This window comes from Macadamia integrifolia, unplaced genomic scaffold (genome assembly GCF_013358625.1).
Source record: "Macadamia integrifolia cultivar HAES 741 unplaced genomic scaffold, SCU_Mint_v3 scaffold_135A, whole genome shotgun sequence".
In the NCBI taxonomy this organism is placed as follows: Eukaryota; Viridiplantae; Streptophyta; class Magnoliopsida; order Proteales; family Proteaceae; genus Macadamia; species Macadamia integrifolia.
In genome coordinates this window covers 95,522-114,262 of record NW_024870621.1, presented here as the reverse complement: position 1 = coordinate 114,262, position 18,741 = coordinate 95,522, and positions in this window count along the sequence as shown.

Sequence of the window (18,741 nt, the reverse complement as noted above, 5' to 3'; positions counted from 1 at the left end):
CTTTCTTGAATCTTGATTTAAATTGCTCAAGTTGGATAGCTAAAGTATTAGTTCCGTAACTCCCTTATTTTCTACTATTATTAGGACTCCATTGGAGCGCTTGGTCCAACAGTAAATGTACGAATGTTGTGACCTGGTGGTCAAACGATTAAAACAACATCTCGACATTCTCGGGGTAAGACTGCGTAGTGCTCACCCCTTAACCTCACACATGTGAGAGCCTCCTTCAATAGTTGTCTAGTGATGGACATAAAAGTCTGTTATGTTGTAACCACCTTAATTACAAACAGAGTATTCCCCCCCGCCTTCCTCTACTCATTTTCAATTGAAATTGTATCAATGAGATGACCATTGACCACTTACCGCCCATCATATAGATCCACTTATGTACTACCATATGACGACTTGCTTAACTAGGCCCATAATGAAGTTTGGTCATAGAAATACAACTCAAGTTGGAATCCGGAATATTTGGCTGGGATAAAGTTCAATCCTAGACCAGAACCCAACTCTAAGCAATCAAGAATCAAATTGGGCTTAAGGGAAGCCCACAGTATTATTCAAACTAATCCTAACTTATATAAAGGGAGGAGGTTGACATCTAAGTTTTATAGAGAAGAAAATTTGTTGTAAAATAAGATTCTGTTATTTATTTTGATAAAAACAAAAGTTATATTAAAAATTAAAAAAATTATAAATATAAATATTTTTTTTGGGAAGGGAATCATTGTTAGGCTGCATTGGCCCTACATTAGTGTGGGGTCAATGAGAGAGCCTGCGGAAGCATCCAACATGGGCAGAGTTTTTATTTTACGAGTGACATGGATAATCATTTCACCTTTACTATGTCTGAACACAGATTCCACACAGTCAGACTATCTTTTTTTTTTTTTTCATTTTTTTACTGAATTTTTTTATAATGAAACATATAGGACCAATCAATGTATAATCAATTTTCAATGCACTTAAAGAAGAATTAAGGAGTTACAAACATTAGATAGACGAAAAAAACCTATGTTTACCTTTCCAAACATAGGAATTTTTCTCTTGTTTTTTCAACCAATTTGCAAACCTTTATTTAATAAAAGTGCAAGTGAACTTTACCATGCATGCAATATATAATTAAGTAAGAAATGAAAGCAAGACCTGCACGTAACCAGCCCTAACCTAGCCAACCCAGCCAGCTACAAATGGGGTTGGCTTGGCCCAAATCGATCCCTCCACGTGTGCAACTTAACTAGCTACATCTGTTTAAAAGTTGACCCCTCAGTTTTGTCTTCTTTCTTTCTTTCATTTTTTTTTTTTTTTGAATAATTGGTTTTTCTATGTGGCAGAATAAAACTCTGAAACGAAAATGAAACCCAACAAATTAAAAAAAGTTGAGAAAAATACTAGGTGGTTCATCACAGTAATAGAACTTTGAAAAAAAAAAAACCTCTAGCTTAGACCATGGGTGCATAGCATTGGGTCTTAAATTTGACATATAGCTAGTTCAGATCAAGTGCTCTCCATCCCATGGTTGGAATTTCATGCGATATACATAATGTGGGTGAGACACTGGGGTGTCAATTTCCTCCCCAAACTGATGAGAGTGATTAAAATTGACCAATTCAACCTGAATCAAACCCTAATCTATTTAGTTTTGATTTGGGTTTCATGAAACCAGTAAAAATCGAAATTGAAACCAACATAAAACACAGACCAAAATCGATAAAAAATAATAATAATAATGAAAAATCCATAAAAACTATTATTTTCTATATTTTCTAGTGCATATATATGGAAAAATGAACTGATCGCAACCAAATAATAAACCTATAAGAGCCTGCTAAGTCAAACCAATTCAAATCAGATTGAAACTAAATTTGATTTTGGCTCAACGGTTTGGTTTTGATTTGGCCTATTATCAAACTGAAATAAGTCAGCTCAATTGATACCGGACTGAACCATTCGATTTACACCCCTCTTGAGACAATTAAATCAGTTCTCCCCCATCCCCCAACCCACACCCCCCCAACCCCCAAAAAAAAAAAAAAAAATTGTACACATTTGAACCAAACTGGTTTATAAAAACTCACTTAGTGTTGTGTTATATTATGGATTAGAGGAATAAATAATAGGGAGACAACTCAAAAGGGTGTGTTTGAACTTTGAAGTCTTAAGTCCTGAATTTTAAATAGAAAGCAGTTTTCCTTTACCCAATTCCTTCATGGATAACCATCACTGTCATGCATGGGATGGTGGTCAAAAGTAGAAGAAAGGTATTTTGAACCTTAGGAAAAGTAATAATGATCTTAAAATATTATTTTAAGTGAATCCTTCGGAGTGGGAATACTTCCTCCTTATAAATACACAGCGTTTTAGGAGGTGATGGTCTAATAAAAAAGGGTTGGGAATAGCGTTGCATGACCTTTATGCGAGCTCTTGGGCTAATAGGATTGTGTGCATAGATATCCATGTAGGGGTGGGGGTAAGGGCATCATTTCACAACCTCTATTAGAGAGCATAGGGGAGTCCAATTGGATAGTGATATTTTCTTCAATAAAAATGGCAAGTGTTTTCTATCAGTGAGAGGCCTATGCACAAATAGGGGCACACAACTCCAGATAAGGGCCCAATAGTCATTACACACCCCTATGTCTGTGATGGAAGGACCTAGGGGTGTCAACGGTCCGGGTCGGTGCGGTTTCGGTCCGGTTCCACCGGTTTCGGTGTGAGTTTGGAAGTGACCGAAACCGACCCAATAAGGATTTATCGGTTTCGGTCTGGTGTCGGTTTCGGTGCGGTTTGGGTTCGGGTTGGTACCGGTTTGGATTTATTAGATTCATTTCGGTTTGGATCGGTTTTTTAAACCGGTATGAAGCCATTAGGAAACAACCAAATGATGAATTGTTGAACTTCGATTTCTTAAATCGATTTGTAACCGGGTTGGTTTTGATTTTTGGTCTAGTTTGAATTCGATTTTCCATACAAATGTATACAAAACTATTCAAATTTTAATTTTTTTAATGAATTTTGGAGTGTTTCGGTTTCTTACCGGTTTGGTTTCGGTTTCGGTCCGGGTTTTGAGCCGGTTTCGGTTTGGTTTCGGGTTCATCCGGTTTTCGGTGCGGTTCGGTTTGGTTTTGGGGTTACAATACTCGAAACCGAACCGAACCAATAAGGCTTAAGGCTTCGGTTCGGTTCGGTCCGGGTTGTTATCGGTTCGGTCCGGCCGGTTTTACCGGTTCGGTTTAGGAATTGACACCCCTAGAAGGACCTCTTACGTAAAGAAAACTTTAGAACCCGGGTCCTCTCCTAAACCGTGTCCTAGATGGTATGAGATTGTTGCAGGAGGTCAGAAGATCTGGCCCCAAAACTTTAACCCCCATCACACCCCCACACCCTGGAGCAAAAAAAAAAAAAATAGATCGAAGTTAAGATGCATAGCTTACTGCTCACGTTAAGTTTATCAGCTTAATGAGTTTCACCATGTTGACTGGATAAGTCTAGGGCTGACGGGGCAGTTTTAGTCGGGTTAAACTGCTGGGCCAATGGATTACAGTACTCAACATGTATGTGTATGGTTCCCATATATTCTATTCCCATTCCAGAAGATTAGTTTTCTGAATTTTCAAAGCCCTTGCTGCTTTGTGCCCTTGTTGTAATGTATTCTCGTTTATCATAACATACCACATATAAAATACTGATGAAGCAGATCGAGTTGCATATGATCTTCCTATTGTATATGAGAGAGAGAGAGAGAGAGAGAGAGAGAGAGAGAGAGAGAGAGCAGCTACAAAATTTGTTGTTCTGTGATGCATGTTTTGTGCGCAAGAGCTATTATCCTGTCTGTCAAACACAAGATAGCAACAAAGGTGACGTGCAGTGCCTACCTCGAATTAATACTATATCAATCTTGAGGAGGAAAAATTAACAAACGGACAGGGATTCACCGATCCAAACCAGACCCAGACCAATGACGGCTTTTGGGGCTTAGCGGTTTGTTTTTCGTTTGACCTATCACCAGCCAAAGATGGCTTTTGGGGCTTAACGGTTTGGTTTTTATTTGGAGTGTAGATCAGGCTTTTTTTTGTACAAGAATCATTATTGCATGGACTGATCCACACAGATGGAATTCCTGCATGAACAGACCCTTAGTAAACTTTAGACGCCCAATTGAGAGTGCAACACAGAAGTGGTGGAAACTGAATTTAAAATCTGACTAGATTAGAATCCATCTAACTTCCCAAATATATTATCTTCTCCACTATCAACCCTCTCCAATCTTCCTCTGTCCGCCTTCCAATAGAACCCTATGGGTATTTAATTTTGAAGTCTAATTCCTGAATTCTTGAGATATTATAAAAGGAGTTTTACAGTGCCACCCTTTGGAGAATGCCACTATTAACAAAACATCCCTTACTTTACTGAAAATTAAAATCAGACCCCCTATTATCAGTCTCTGTTAAGTGTAGATTCGAATAGACTATTTTATCCCTTTGCCTAAGATGTGCCCAAACCCAATGTACCCCAACCCTTCTACCGTGGAGACCAGAGGATCAAACTCGCATTCCAATGATCATGCTCCATTCCGTTGATTGTACTCCATCCATACCTTAACCCTTCGATCATTGGACATCCAATCTTTGGGTAAATGCCACTCGAACTGCGACTTAGCCGAAAATTCTTCAAAGAATACAAGAATGCAACCCGCATTGTAAGGGCTCGTTTGATTTTGTTTTCAGAAACTGTTTTTCCGTTTTTCTGTGCTCAGAAACAGAGAAACACCCCAAAAACCGTTTGATTTTTCTATTTTGTTTCACGTATTTTTCAAAAGAAAAATAGAAATTTATGCCTATTTATGAGTCTAGAAACAGGAATGGAGAAATAACTCAGACTTATTTTCTTGTTTCTAGGAACAAGTGGGAGGGAAAAAAATGTGAAAAATCCAATACTTCACTCGACCTACCCCAACCTCAACCCATAGTTAAAACTTCTCGATATCCAGAAGCGTTAGCTTCAACCTAGTTGTACGAAGCTCACAGTTCCGAACTGCCTTCATCATTAAGAAGCTCATCTCCACAAAATATATCTATAACTCCAAGGTCATGCTTTCACTAGTGAGTGCATACCTGCAATGTTATACCTTCACTCGTATTTGAATCCGACTATACTATTAAAAATGTTTCAGGAAACAAAAAAAATAAACACATTTTTATAATTTCAAAAATCGTTTTTTAACGTAAAAAAGGAAAAACCTTTTCTACTAGTTCTAAACAATAAACAAAATCAAACGGCCCTAGTTTCCTTATTATAAATAAGAAATTGTACTCCACCGAATTCTTTCATTGATAGCTATCATTGTCATGGGGTTGGTGGTAAAGGAGTAATAAATGAGCAGGCTATTTTGAATCTTTTAACTCATAAAGAAGAGAAGGCTATTAATGATTGTAAGATTTTGGTGAAACCTTCACCGCGGTAGTGGGAACACTATCCTCATAAAAAAAACAGCCTCATAAGAGGCGATGGCCAATAAAATAAGTCAATTGATTATCCACTTAAGATCAATGCATATCTCATTGCTCACGTAAGTCTGATCAGTTTGATGAGTTTCACCATGTTGACCATACAAGTTTAGGGCTGACGGCAATCTTGACCATATTAGTTTTTTTATTTTTATTTTTATTTTTTATGAATTTTGGGTTGATTTTCGATTTTTTAGCTGTTTGGTTTTGATCTGAATTTGAATCGGTTTTGATTTGATTTCAAGTTTGATTGATTTTCAATGTGGTTTGATTTGGTTTTAGGGTTGTAATATTCCAACATGATGCCAAACCATTTAGGATTTCGGTTTTATTCAATCTGAGTTATTTCGGCTTAATTTATTTTATCAATTCGGGCTAAGTTTTAACACCTCTAATATAATCTATTCTCGTTGTCATTACCTACTAGATATAAAGAACTCTCCAAAGATGCTGAAAAAACATTGTCAATGAGAGTTTTATATCACTTTTTTTCTCATTTTCTCTCTCCTATCTTGTGTCCATCTCTTTATTAAACACTTCTACATATAATTCCACTTATAAAATGTTCCCGAAGTAGAGTCGCATATTTTATAAAAAAAAATTGCATTTGAGAGAGAGAGAGAGAGAGAGAGAGAGAGAGAGAGAGAGGCCGTGTACTGTCTTTTCACTTGACACAATCGAACCCTTAATTACCTGACCATTCCACACATATGCAATATATCATGCTATTATATAAAAGTACCAAGTGGAAAATCTTTCACTTAACTACCATACCCTTCTTTCTTATTTAAATATCATGTCATTCACCTTATCTTTCCCCTCTTTTTTTAGTTTCCTAGGTACCCTTGTAATTTTCTTAATAATTAAAACTCTCTAAAAATTTATTTCCCATATTCCTCTCTTTCACTCACATGTCCCCTTCTCTCTCTCCAATTTTGTTTTCTTCTATATTTAACTCTCCTACCAATAGGAAACTCTTAAGATTCTATCATATTATTCCTATTTCTCCCTCTATCTCTCACTTTACTCTCCTACCAATAAGAAACTCCTTAGATTCTATCCTATCTCCCCCTCCTCTCTCCTTCTAAATCAATTTCACTCTCACGACCCTTCTCTCTCTCCACTTTCGTTTTCTTCTATAATTAACTCTCCTACCAATAGGAAACTCTTTAGATTTTATCCTATTATTCCTATTTCCCCCTCTATCTCTCACTTTACTCTCTTACCAAGAAGAAACTCCTTGAATTCTATCCTATCTCCCCCTCCTCTCCCCTTCTAAATCAATTTCATTCTCTCTAATTTATCCCTCTCCCCCTTACCAATACGAAACCTATTCTCTTTTCATTCTTTACATCTTTCTCATATCTCTCAAATAGGAAACATTCTTTCTATATAGATTCCCTATCTCCAATGCATCTCTCCTTCTTTTACCAATAGGAAACCTACTTTCTTTCCATCTCTTTCTTCCTCCTTTTGCAATAGGAAACCTGCTCAGATCTCCCCAACGAAACCTCTTTTGCATGACAGTACGGACGACATAGTTTTTTAAAAAAAGAATGCATGCTTTTCTAGGTTTGTTCTATTGGTTCTCTCCGTTTTTTCTACTTCCTGGTCTGATCTATATTCCTCTCTTTCACTCTCACGTCCGGATTGAAATCTTCTATGACTTCTAACTTTGGCGGAGGCTGGCGGAGAGTCCTTATGATGATGCCACGTGGTATCGGCCACATGTACGGTAGATACGACGGATTGGTTCACTGGAAGGAAACCAGATTTCAGACCGGCTTTCATCAAACTGATAAATAAGAAACTCCTTGGATTCCATCCTATCTCCCCCCCCCCCTTTCTCCTTCTAAATCAATTTCTCTCTAATTCGTCCCTCTCCCCCTTACCAATAGGAAACCTATTCTCTCTTTTCATTCTTTACATCTTTCTCATATTTCTCCAATATGAAACATTCTTTCTATATAGATTCCCTATCTCCAATGCATCTCTCCTTCTTTTACTAATAGGAAACCTACTTTCTTTCCATCTCTTTCTCCCTCCTTTTGCAATAGGAAACCTTCTCAGATCATCCCAACGAAACCTCTTAAAAAAGAAATGCCATTATTAAGCAGAAAAATGACTTCCACCCAAAATCTCCTAGACATCTGTTGATCTGGACTTGATTTATTTTCCTAAATGTTCCAATTCCTATTACCAAAACATCAAGGACAAGTTTGTTTGATCCTATGCCACCAAATGATACTTTCATCCCCATCATTATGATGCCGTAGAAGTTTTTCTACAAGCTCTGTCACCCCCAAACCTAGAAGCCTGGAGTTGAGAACAAAGAGAGGTAATAGATCAGATGCCCAGTTGGACTTAAATCCAAGATGAGTATTTTGAATCTCCTTCTTTTTGCATGAAGTTGATACCGCTTTGGTGCTTTCTTTAGGTTCGGTTGCCCCTTTTGATTTCGGACATGTTTGTGATCAGTTTGGCATATGAGGTGATATATAAGAGAACCCTTAATCCATGTAGTAGCAAATTTTTCCCATCTTTATTACCTTTTTATTTTTTTTTTGGTAAACATTAACCCTTCAACTATGAATATGTATATTGGTAGAAACCCTTTAACTGTGAAAGATCAAATTGAGTGCTTGACCATTCTAGATCTGACTTGCTGTCATTGATTGTTTGCTTTTATTTTTTAGTCCCTCTATTTCCTCAAACCTCAATCCAGTAATCCACTGTGCTTGATAGGATACCAAAGGAAAATCAAGAAGATATTATGGTATACCATTTCCCTCTTTATGTTTCACAACTTCTCTTCTTATTAGTCAACTTAATATATCTACCTTCTCTCTTCATTTGATCTTAGGAGTTAATGAAAGATGTAAACTCAACAAAGAAAATAAAATTGGTGATTCTATTGTGACAAGAGCTGTTAATTTTACTCTTTTGCTTCTTTTTTGGTTATCAGAAAATGCTATGCATGATGGGTGCACAGTTCTACAAGCCATTGGTTGCAAATAAAGTCAAATCTTTTATTTCTATGAACACTTCCACATTTAGATCAAGACATTAATTCAATGAATTTTGCTTTTAATTTGGCATATTTTTGTTATAATTGTTTAAATTGTTAATCCCTATAACTTTCCATATATTAATTCTCAACCTTGAAGTATGCTATTGTTTGAGATTTTAAATGTAACCGCAAGCGTAAGGATCAGTGTAGCTATGGGTGGAACTCAGGGAGAGCATCCACTTTATTTTTTTGCTTCTTTTAATAATGTGAAAGTAAACCTATTAATGGTTGTGATCTAATTCTAACTACCATCCTAAACATATGTATCTAAAATAACGTCCTAACCATTCGTCATTTAAGAACTTAAAGACGCAAGCCATGCAATTAAAATTAAATAAATAAATAACTAAAAATAAACAACCCACACAATTAAAAAAAATAATAAAGACAAAAAGAATGCTGAAATAAAAATAAAGTAAAAGAAAGGGGATAAAGCTAGAGAGAGACTCACAAGTAGGTTTCTCTACTTAGCCCGAGGGATGCATCATAATATGAACTTCCCTACTTGACCAGAGAGTCACTCTTACAAGGGTTACTCTACTTGGCTTTAGGGAAAGGGAGACAATTAAAATAAGAGCAATAAATTGATGGTTCTATGGCTATGAGGGGCAAAACCAACACATACACTAGCCATGAACCTTGGGAGAAAGGGATAGGAATAATGTAACGACTGAAATTAAAATCCTAAATTAAGAAAGAAAAGGAAGTCAGAAGAGGGAATGAGAGAGGGGAGAGAAGATTACTGAAGGAGCCTACTTACTTGAATCAGTGCTTGAACTTGAAAGCTTGGGTGATTTGAGATACTACCAGTACTAAAAACCAAATCTAGAATAAATCAAATCTGAAATTTCTAGTACTAGAGAAAACAAATCTTGAAAAAAAAACTGAACTTGAAAAAAAAAAATGCTCCACAGCTCATGATCTTGTCACCTAAATCTTAGCCTAGAACTACAACTTTAAAAATTACAACTCAATTGCACAAATCATAAACATAAAAGGTTGAATAAGAATAAAAGAGTGCTTGCATTAATTAACATAAAAAGCTATTACAAAAGTGATTAAACCAAAAATAAAGAAGAACTAAAACTAAAGAGAGTGAGAGAGGGAGAGAGAGAAGAGAACTAAGCATAAACTAGAAAATAAACTAAGGGGAATAATAAAAAATAGGAGGGGGGAGGAAGGGGCTTTTATAGGGCTTTGGTCTTGCCTCCTTCCTTCTACAAGTCTTCTTTATGAAAAGAAAGAAAATAAAATTAAATTAAATCTTAGTAAAAATCCTCATTCTTTGAGATATTGTGTGAGGAAAGAGAGAATCTGTTTTTAAAATTAACAAATTCTATTCCTTCCCTACAATATTAACCAATATCTTGCAATCTTAATTAAATCAGAAAGGAATCTCTGCATAGCATCTTCAAGATCTTGTGAGGTGGCAAGGAGAGAGAATAATCTTCAGGATTTTGTAGGAGACAGGATGTGGTACCAATGAATCAGTCTCACTTTTGGACAAGTTAATTCAAGCTTGGACCGGTTCTTGATTCACTTTAAACACTTTCTCTTGTAGACTTGGAAACTAAAAAATAACAAGAAAAATAAAAGTAGTACTATCCAAAGTGGGGCAAAATATACACTTATATCCCTAAGATTTCACACATTATTGTGCTTATCAAATTCCCCCATACTTGACTTTTGCTCATCTTCGAGCAAGACAAATAAATAAAGAAACAAAAGAAAAAGCCTAACTCACTTTCGTAAAAATCACGGTTGCATTTAGCACGTGCAACAAGCCTTTAAACCCCTACGTTACCCTAGTGGACGCGTTGTGTCTCATGGGTGTTTGCAGTGAATATACACCCAAAATTCAAATTAACTTGAAAAATTACCATTTAAAGTTTTCAATAACTACAAAACACACACCCTCTTTCAATTAGAGCACATCAACCGAGGAACCTCCACACTTGAACTTTAATACTCCATCTAGATTTAGGAATAATCACACATCTCAAATAGGGATGACCCTTGTATCTTCTAAAGTATGACCAATCCTAAGACAAACCACATTGTAAGGTAGGGACCATGAACTAGGGTTTTGGAGAGTTAACCAATCATAAACAACAAGGCATAATGGTATCAATTTTTTTTTAGTAGAGAACTCGTTCTACTCCACTACATATGGCCTGAATAACATGGTGGAGCAAACATCAGAAACCCAAGTTACTAAGTAGCTTCGCTTTATGTATATGCCAACAAAGACAGTGACGCTAAGTTCTTTTCGGAAGTGTTCCTTCCTAAGTGGTTCGATCAAAACACCCCGCTTTAAGAGGCGCAGTGTTCTGTCTAGCTCCTAGAAATTCTATACTTACTTTCTACTTTTTGACCAATTTTCACTTTCTTTGCATATCCATATCATATATTTTTATACCATGCCAAGAATATGGTCTCAACTTCTAACCTAAGAACAAAGACACCAACTAACAAATGGTCCTACACCTTAAGACAAGTGTCTCTAAATCATTTAAGTGAGGTCCCACTTCAAGACATATATTTACCATCTTCCCAATAGGGATTATAGTACTAAGATGGGTTCTAGATCTCAAATTTTTTTTTTTGTAGGGTGTGTATAAAGCACCGAAAAACTCTTAAAAGTAACCTCAAGTTCTAAATAGTCAAACCGTCCCCCATACTTAAATTGTGCAATGTCCTCAATGTAGAAAAAGAAAAAGAAAAAAAAGATAAGACAATAGAGCAAGAAGGGCAAAGGAGAGGAAATTATCAAATGGGATCAACTATCTTCATAAAGAGGCTCATGGAGAATTATGACCTCTGCATCATGCATTGAAGAAACTCAAGGAATGGCTTCAAACGGTGCCCATTAGCTTTAAAAATTTTCTGAGTGGATGAATTCATAACTTCTACGGAACCATAGGGGAATACTGTTTGCACAAGGAAAGGACCTTCCTACCGAGAACGAAGTTTTTCTGGAAAGATATACAATCTAGAATTGTACAACAAAACTTTATCACCATGCATAAAAGATTCCCTAACAAGGTTCCTATCATGAAAAGCTTTAGTCTTTTCCTTAAAAATTTTTGCACTATCATAGGCATCATTTCGCAATTCCTTCAACTCAAATAGTTGGAGATCTCTATGAGCTGATGTGGTAGACAAATCAAAATTGAATTTCTTAATCGTCCAAAAGACACGATGTTCTAATTCAACAAGAAGGTGGCAGGCTTTCCCATGTACCAAACGATATGGGGATTGACCAAGTATGGTCTTGTAAGCAGTCTTATATACCCACAAAGCATCCAAAAGATGGTTAGATCAATCATTTCGATTTAGGTTAACTGTTTTCTCTAGAATTTACTTGATCTGTCTATTGGACACTTCTATCTGTCCACTAGTTTGGGGGTGGTATGGGGTAGCCAACTTATTGGTAATCTCATACTTCTTCACTAAGGCCTCAAAAGACTTATTGTAAAAGTACTTTCCTCTATCACTAATGGTAGCTCTAGGGGTACCAAATCGGGAAAAAATGTTTTACCTTAAGAATTGAATGACCACCTTATGATCATTGGTCTTACAAGCACGAGTCTCAATCTATTTGGACACATAGTCCACAGCCAACAAAATATATTCATATCCATATGACTTAGGGAAGGGGCCCATAAAATCTATTCCCCAAACATCAAAAACCTCAATCACGAGGATTGGGTTGAGAGGCATCATGTTCCTTCTACTAATTTTTCCTAAAGACTGACAAGAAGGACAAACCTTATAATAAGCAAAGGCGTCCTTGAAGAGACTGGGCCAATAAAATCCACATTGCAATACCTTGGCTGCAATCTTAATAGGCCCAAAATGGTCGCCACAAGCCTGATCATGGCAAAAAGAAAGAATAAAATGGTGCTTATGATGAGGGATATATCTCCGGATAATTTGGTCAGGGCATGATTTAAAAAAGGTAAGAATCATCCCAAAAGAAATACTTAACCTGTGAGTGAAAACGGTACTTCTCTTGGGAAAACCAATGATCCAGAGTCTTGTTTGTAACTAAAAAATTTACAATATCGGCAAACCAAGGTTCACTAGATACTGCAAAGAGTTGCTCAATAGGAAAATGCTCGTTAACTGGAATATTCATAGTCAAAGAATTGGGTAATCGGGACAAATGGTCTGCAACCAAATTTTTACTGCCTTTCTTATCCTTAATTTCTAAGTCAAATTCTTGCAAAAGCAAAAACCATCTGATAAGAAGTGCTTTGGCATCCTTTTTCTGAATAAGGTATCTGATAGCTGCATGGTCAGTGTAAATAATTACATAAGAACCTATCAGATATGCATGAAACTTTTCTAATGCAAATACAATAGCTAAAAATTCTTTTTCAGTTGTGGTGTAGTTCAACTGTGCATCATTGAGAGTTCCACTGGCATAATAGATAACACGAGGAAGTTTATCAACTCTCTACTTTAAGACTGCCCCTGTAGCAAAATCAGATGCATCACATATTAATTCAAAGGGCTCAGTCCATAAGGGAGCTTAAATAATGGGGGTTGTAGTCAACACCTTCTTTAATTGCTCAAAGCACATGAGGCATTCACTAGAAAATTCGAAGGGTTGCTCTTTAGCAAAAGATTGGTGAGAGGTTTAACCATGTGACTGAAGTTCTTGATGAACCGACGATAGAACCCTACATGACCTAAGAAGGAACGAACGTCCTTAATGGACTTGGGATGTGGTAAATTAGAAATTAAGTCCATCTTAGCTCTGTCGACCTTGATCCCTTCTTTGGAAATGACATGACCCAACACTATGCCCTGTGTAACCATGAAATGACATTTCTCCCAATTGATGACTAAATTAGTCGCTTTGCATCGTTTGAGTACTAAAGAAAGATGATGCAAACAATTAGAAAATGAGGAGCCATGAATAGAAAAATCATCCATAAATACTTCTAAAAAGCACTCCACCATATCAGAGAAAATGCTCATCATGCATCTTTGAAACGTGGCAGGGGCATTACAAAGCCCAAAAGGCATACGCCGATAAGCAAAGGTTCCATAGGTGCATGTAAAGGTGGTCTTGTGTTGGTCATCTAAGGCAATGAGAATCTAGTTATAGCCAAAATAACTATCAAGGAAACAATAATACTCATGTCCGACTAACCGCTCTAACATTTGATCAATAAAAGGCAAAGGAAAGTGGTATTTCCAAGTTACCGCATTTAACTTCCTGTAGTCAATGCACACATACCATCCTGTTTGAACAGGGGTAGGGATCAACTCATTTTCAGTATTTTGGACTGCTGTGATCCCTGACTTTTTTGGCACCACGTGCACTGAACTTACCCACTTGCTATCAGAAATAGGGTAGATGCCATGATCCAAGCACTTTAGGATCTCTTTCTTGATAGCTTCTTGCATCATAGGATTAGCCCTTCTTTGTGGTTCCCTAGAAGGTTTTGAATCCTCCATGAGGTGAATATGATGTTGAACGATTGAGAGGCAAATTCCTATAATGTCTGCCATGGTCCAACCTAAGGCTTCCTTGTTTTCTTTTAAAACTTTGATCAACTCTTCCTCTTGACTTTAAGTTAAATCTGAGGCAATAATAAATGGTAGAGTTTGATCTTCTCCTAAGAAGGCATACCTTAAGTTAGAGGGAAACTCTTTCAAATCAAGCTTAGGGGGCTCAACAATTGAGGGTTTAGGAAGAGAATTTGATAGAGGACCAATGGGCTACATGGGTGTATGAAGGTTCCAAGCATCAGAGAAGAAATTTTCACTATCATCCTCTAATTCTTCCATACACTCTTGGAATTCTGAATCAAAGTCAATGTCAAAAGTTTTAACAATATCATCAGAAAAATTCTCAAGCATATTGACCTCTTCATCAATATCATCAGAAGAAATTATGGGTTGCTTGCCCAACCTATACATGTTGAACTCCATAGTTTGGTTGCCAAAAGATATCCTTACTAGACCATTCCGGCAATTGATTAATGCATTGCTCGTAGCCAGAAATGGTCTTCCAAGAATGATAGGGATCTTATCACTAGTGGTGAAGGGTTTGGTGTCCAAAACAATAAAATCCACTGAAAAAATAAATTCTCTTACCTTAAGTAGGACATCTTCGACCATCCCTTTTGGAATCTTGACAGAACGGTCAGCAAACTGGAAAGTGGTCCCTGTAGCTTTCAAATCTCCTAATCCAAGTTGTTGATATACATGATAAGGTAGAAGGTTCACACTTGCACCAAGGTCAAGTAAGGCATGATCAATACGAGTGTTGCCAATGACACAAGAGATGGTGGGACACCCGGGATCCTTATACTTGGCTGCTATAGGTTGTGTGATCATTGATCTGAATTAGCTACTAAGAACGCCATTTTGGACACACTTATGGTACGCTTGTGAGTGCATAAGTCTTTGAGGACTTTGGCATAGGCTGGGATTTGAGTTATGACATCTAAAAGAGGGATGTTTACCTCTACCTTCTTGAACACTTTTAAAATTTTTTCCATTGAAGCTGTCTTCTTCTTATTCATCAAACGGTTAGGATAGGGGATAGGAGGAACATAAACATTGTCAGAATTTCTCTCATTAATAGAATCATTTTTTATGACTTCTACTAAATCATCCTTAATCTCTTCAGGTCCATTTGACGAACCTAGAATGGGAGGCACAGTAGTAGACTCGATAGTTGGAGGGTCAACAGAAAGGTCAGATGGTGAAAAATGAGTGGTACCATTCCGTAGATATTCTCGGCCATTCCGTAGGGCATATACCGCATTACACTGGTTGGAGGGCCCTTGGTGTTGTTGACTCTGTACAACATTGAGCTGAGGAGCAGGTAACCCTTGTGGAGTCAGCACCTGATGTCTAAGATTCGGCTCTGGTTGACTAGGTAATTTTTCTTTCTCCTTCTGATGTATGATGGGGTGAGTTGCCTCTTCACATTATTGTGGCTTGTCATGAGAAGAGCCATGCTTTTCTCTAGCTCACTAATTCTTGCGGCCTCTCCAGTGGATGTAAACCCCGGGGTTGTTGATAAGGTGCTTGGAGAGGGGGCCTAGCAAAATTTAACTGAAGACCTAGATTAGGCCAAGGGAAAGAATTAGGTAATGGTGTAAAATTGGGCCTCCGAGGACTAGGCTGCCCTTGGTTGTGAAAGTTGGATGGACCTCCTTGATTCCCTTGGCTCCATAAAAAATTAGGATGATTTCTCTACCCTGGATTGTAAGTGTTACTAAACGGGTTGTTTGGGTAAAAAACATTAACACTTTCATTGCCCCCAGAGCTGTTGGGGCATTCTTCTATTACATGTCCAGAGGAGTGATACCAATTGCACATAGATACCTGATTTTGGACTTGGTGGACTGGGGCATGTGCTTTAGGGACAAGGGCTTCTATTCTCTTAATGAGGCTATCTAAATGGGCCTCCTTGGATACTATCCCATCAATATAGTATCCTTTGCCTCCTATAGTTCTCTCACTTTCCTAAGTTGACTCCCATTCTCTTATCTTTTCAGCTAGGTCAATCAAAAAGTTCCAAGCTTCGTTTTCGTTCACATAAGCTGTGAAGCCTGTAGGACACATAGACTCTAACATCTGCTTGGTATGGTAGTCTATCCCTTCATAAATTATTTGGCAAAGATGCCATTTGTCAATCCCATAATGGGGATACTCTTGGAGAAGGTCTTGGAACCTTTCCATAAGTCTAGAAAATGACTCTTGAGATTTTTGTTGGAACTGCATGATCTTGCTCTTAAGTTTATTTGTTTTATGCAAGGGAAAAAATTTTCTTAAGAACGCTACCGTAAACTGATCCCATGTGGTAATGAAATTAGTTGGCAGCCCATATAACCATCTTTTTGCTTCATCCTTGAGCGAAAAGGTAATGCATCTAAGTTTAACAGCATCATCACTGAGTTGTTTTATCTTAATGAGGACACAAACCTCCTCAAATTCTCTTAGGAACAAATAAGCATCTTCAGAGGATAGCCCATGGAAGTGGGGTAACATAGTGATGAATTGAGTTTTAAGCTCATAATTGTTCCCTGTGGTAGCTGGTAATCTAATGCAAGAAGGTTGGTCTACCCTGGCTAGGTAGAATCTATCATTTAAAGTAGGCTTAGGTTGTTCTGCCATTCTTAAAATAGGTACTCTTACTAAACGATTGGTAGAATCTCGGGTCCACACACTTATGCAACAGAAAACTACTCACAACTAGAGTAAGACAAGCACAAAAGAATTGAAAGAAAAACTTTTTTTTTTTTTTGATTTTTTTTTGGCTTTTTGGGAGCTTACCGTTAGGGATCCGGGGTTACTTAAGTCAATTCCTGAGGTACGTATAGGGCGAAACATGTCTTTATCATACTGTGAGGCATGACGACCTCCACTGATACAACTATTATTGCAAGTTGATATTCTCAGGAATTCAATAAAAGAAAAGAAAAAACAAAACAAAGCACTCTAATTTACCAAAAGAAAGTGGAAAAATAACATGGAACTATCACCCCGGAAACGACGTCAAAAACTTGTTTGAGATTTTAAATATAACCGCAAACGTATGGATCAGTGTAGCCACAGGTCGACCTCAGGGAGAGCAGCCACTTTATTTTTTGCTTCTTTTAATAATGCGAAAGTGAACCTATTAATGGTTGTGATCTAATTCTAACTACCGTCCTAAACATATGTATCTAAAATAACGTCTTAACCATTCATCATCTAAGAATTTAAAGACGCAAGCCAGACAATTAAAATTAAATAAATAAATAAGTAAAAATAAACAACTCACGCAATTAAAAAAAATAATAAAGGAAAAAAATACTGAAATAAAAATAAAGTAAAAGAAAAGGGATAAAGCTAGAGAGAGACTCACAAGTAGGTTTCTCTACTTAGCCCGAGGGATGCATCATAATATGAGCTTCCCTACTTGACCAGAGAGTCACTCTTACAAGGGTTACTCTACTTGCTTTAGGGAAAGGGAGACAATTAAAATAAAAACAATAAATTGATGGTTCTATGGCTAGGAGGGGCAAAGCCAACACATACACTAGCCATGAACCTTGGGGGAAAGAGATAGCAATAATGTAATGACTGAAATTAAAATCCTAAATTAAGAAAGAAAGGGCAGTCAGAAGAGGGAATGAGAGGGGGGAGAAAAGATTACTGAAGGAGCCTACTTACTTGAATCAGTGCTTGAACTTGAAAGCTTGGGTGATTTGAGATACTACCAGTACTAAAAACCAGATCTGGAATAAACCAAATCTAAAATTTCTAGTACCAGAGAAAACAAATCTTGAAAAAAAAAAACTGAACTTGAAAAAAAAAATGCTCCACAGCTCGTGATCTTGTCACCTAGATCTAAGCCTAGAACTATAACTTTAAAAATTACAACTCAATTGCATAAATCATAAACATAAAATGCTAAATAAGAATAAAAGAGTTCTTGCATTAATTGACATAAAAAGCTATTACAAAAGTGATTAAAGCAAAAAATAAAGAAGAACTAAAACTAAAGAGAGTAAGAGAGGGAGAGAGAGAAGAGAACTAAGCATAAACTAGAGAATAAACTAAGGGGAATAATAAAAAATAGGAGGGCGGATGAAGGGGCTTTTATAGGGCTTTGGTCTTGCTTCCTTCGTTCTACAAGTCTTTTTTAAGAAAAGAAATAAAATAAAATTAAATTAAATCTTGGTAAGAATCCTCATTCTCTGAGATATTGTGTGAGGAAAGAGAGAATCTATTTCTAAAATTAACAAATTCTATTCCTTCCCTACAAAATTAACCAATATCTTGCAATCTTGATTAAATCAAGGAATCTCTGCATAGCATCTTCAAGATCTTGTGAGGTGGCAAGGAGAGAGAATAATCTTCAGGATTTTGTAGGAGAAAAGATGTGGTACCAATGAGTGGGTCCCACCTTTGGACAAGTTAGTTCAAGCTTGGACTGATTCTTGATTCACTTTAAGCACTTTCTCTTGTAGACTTGGAAACTAAAAAACAAACAAGAAAAATAAAAGTAGTACTATCTAAAATGGGGCAAAATGTACACTTATATCCTTAAGATTTCACACATTATTGTGCTCATAAGTTATTATGAGATATAAGGGTTGCCATGAGGTATAAAGGTTTAATTCAAGGACCATATGTGCTTATTTA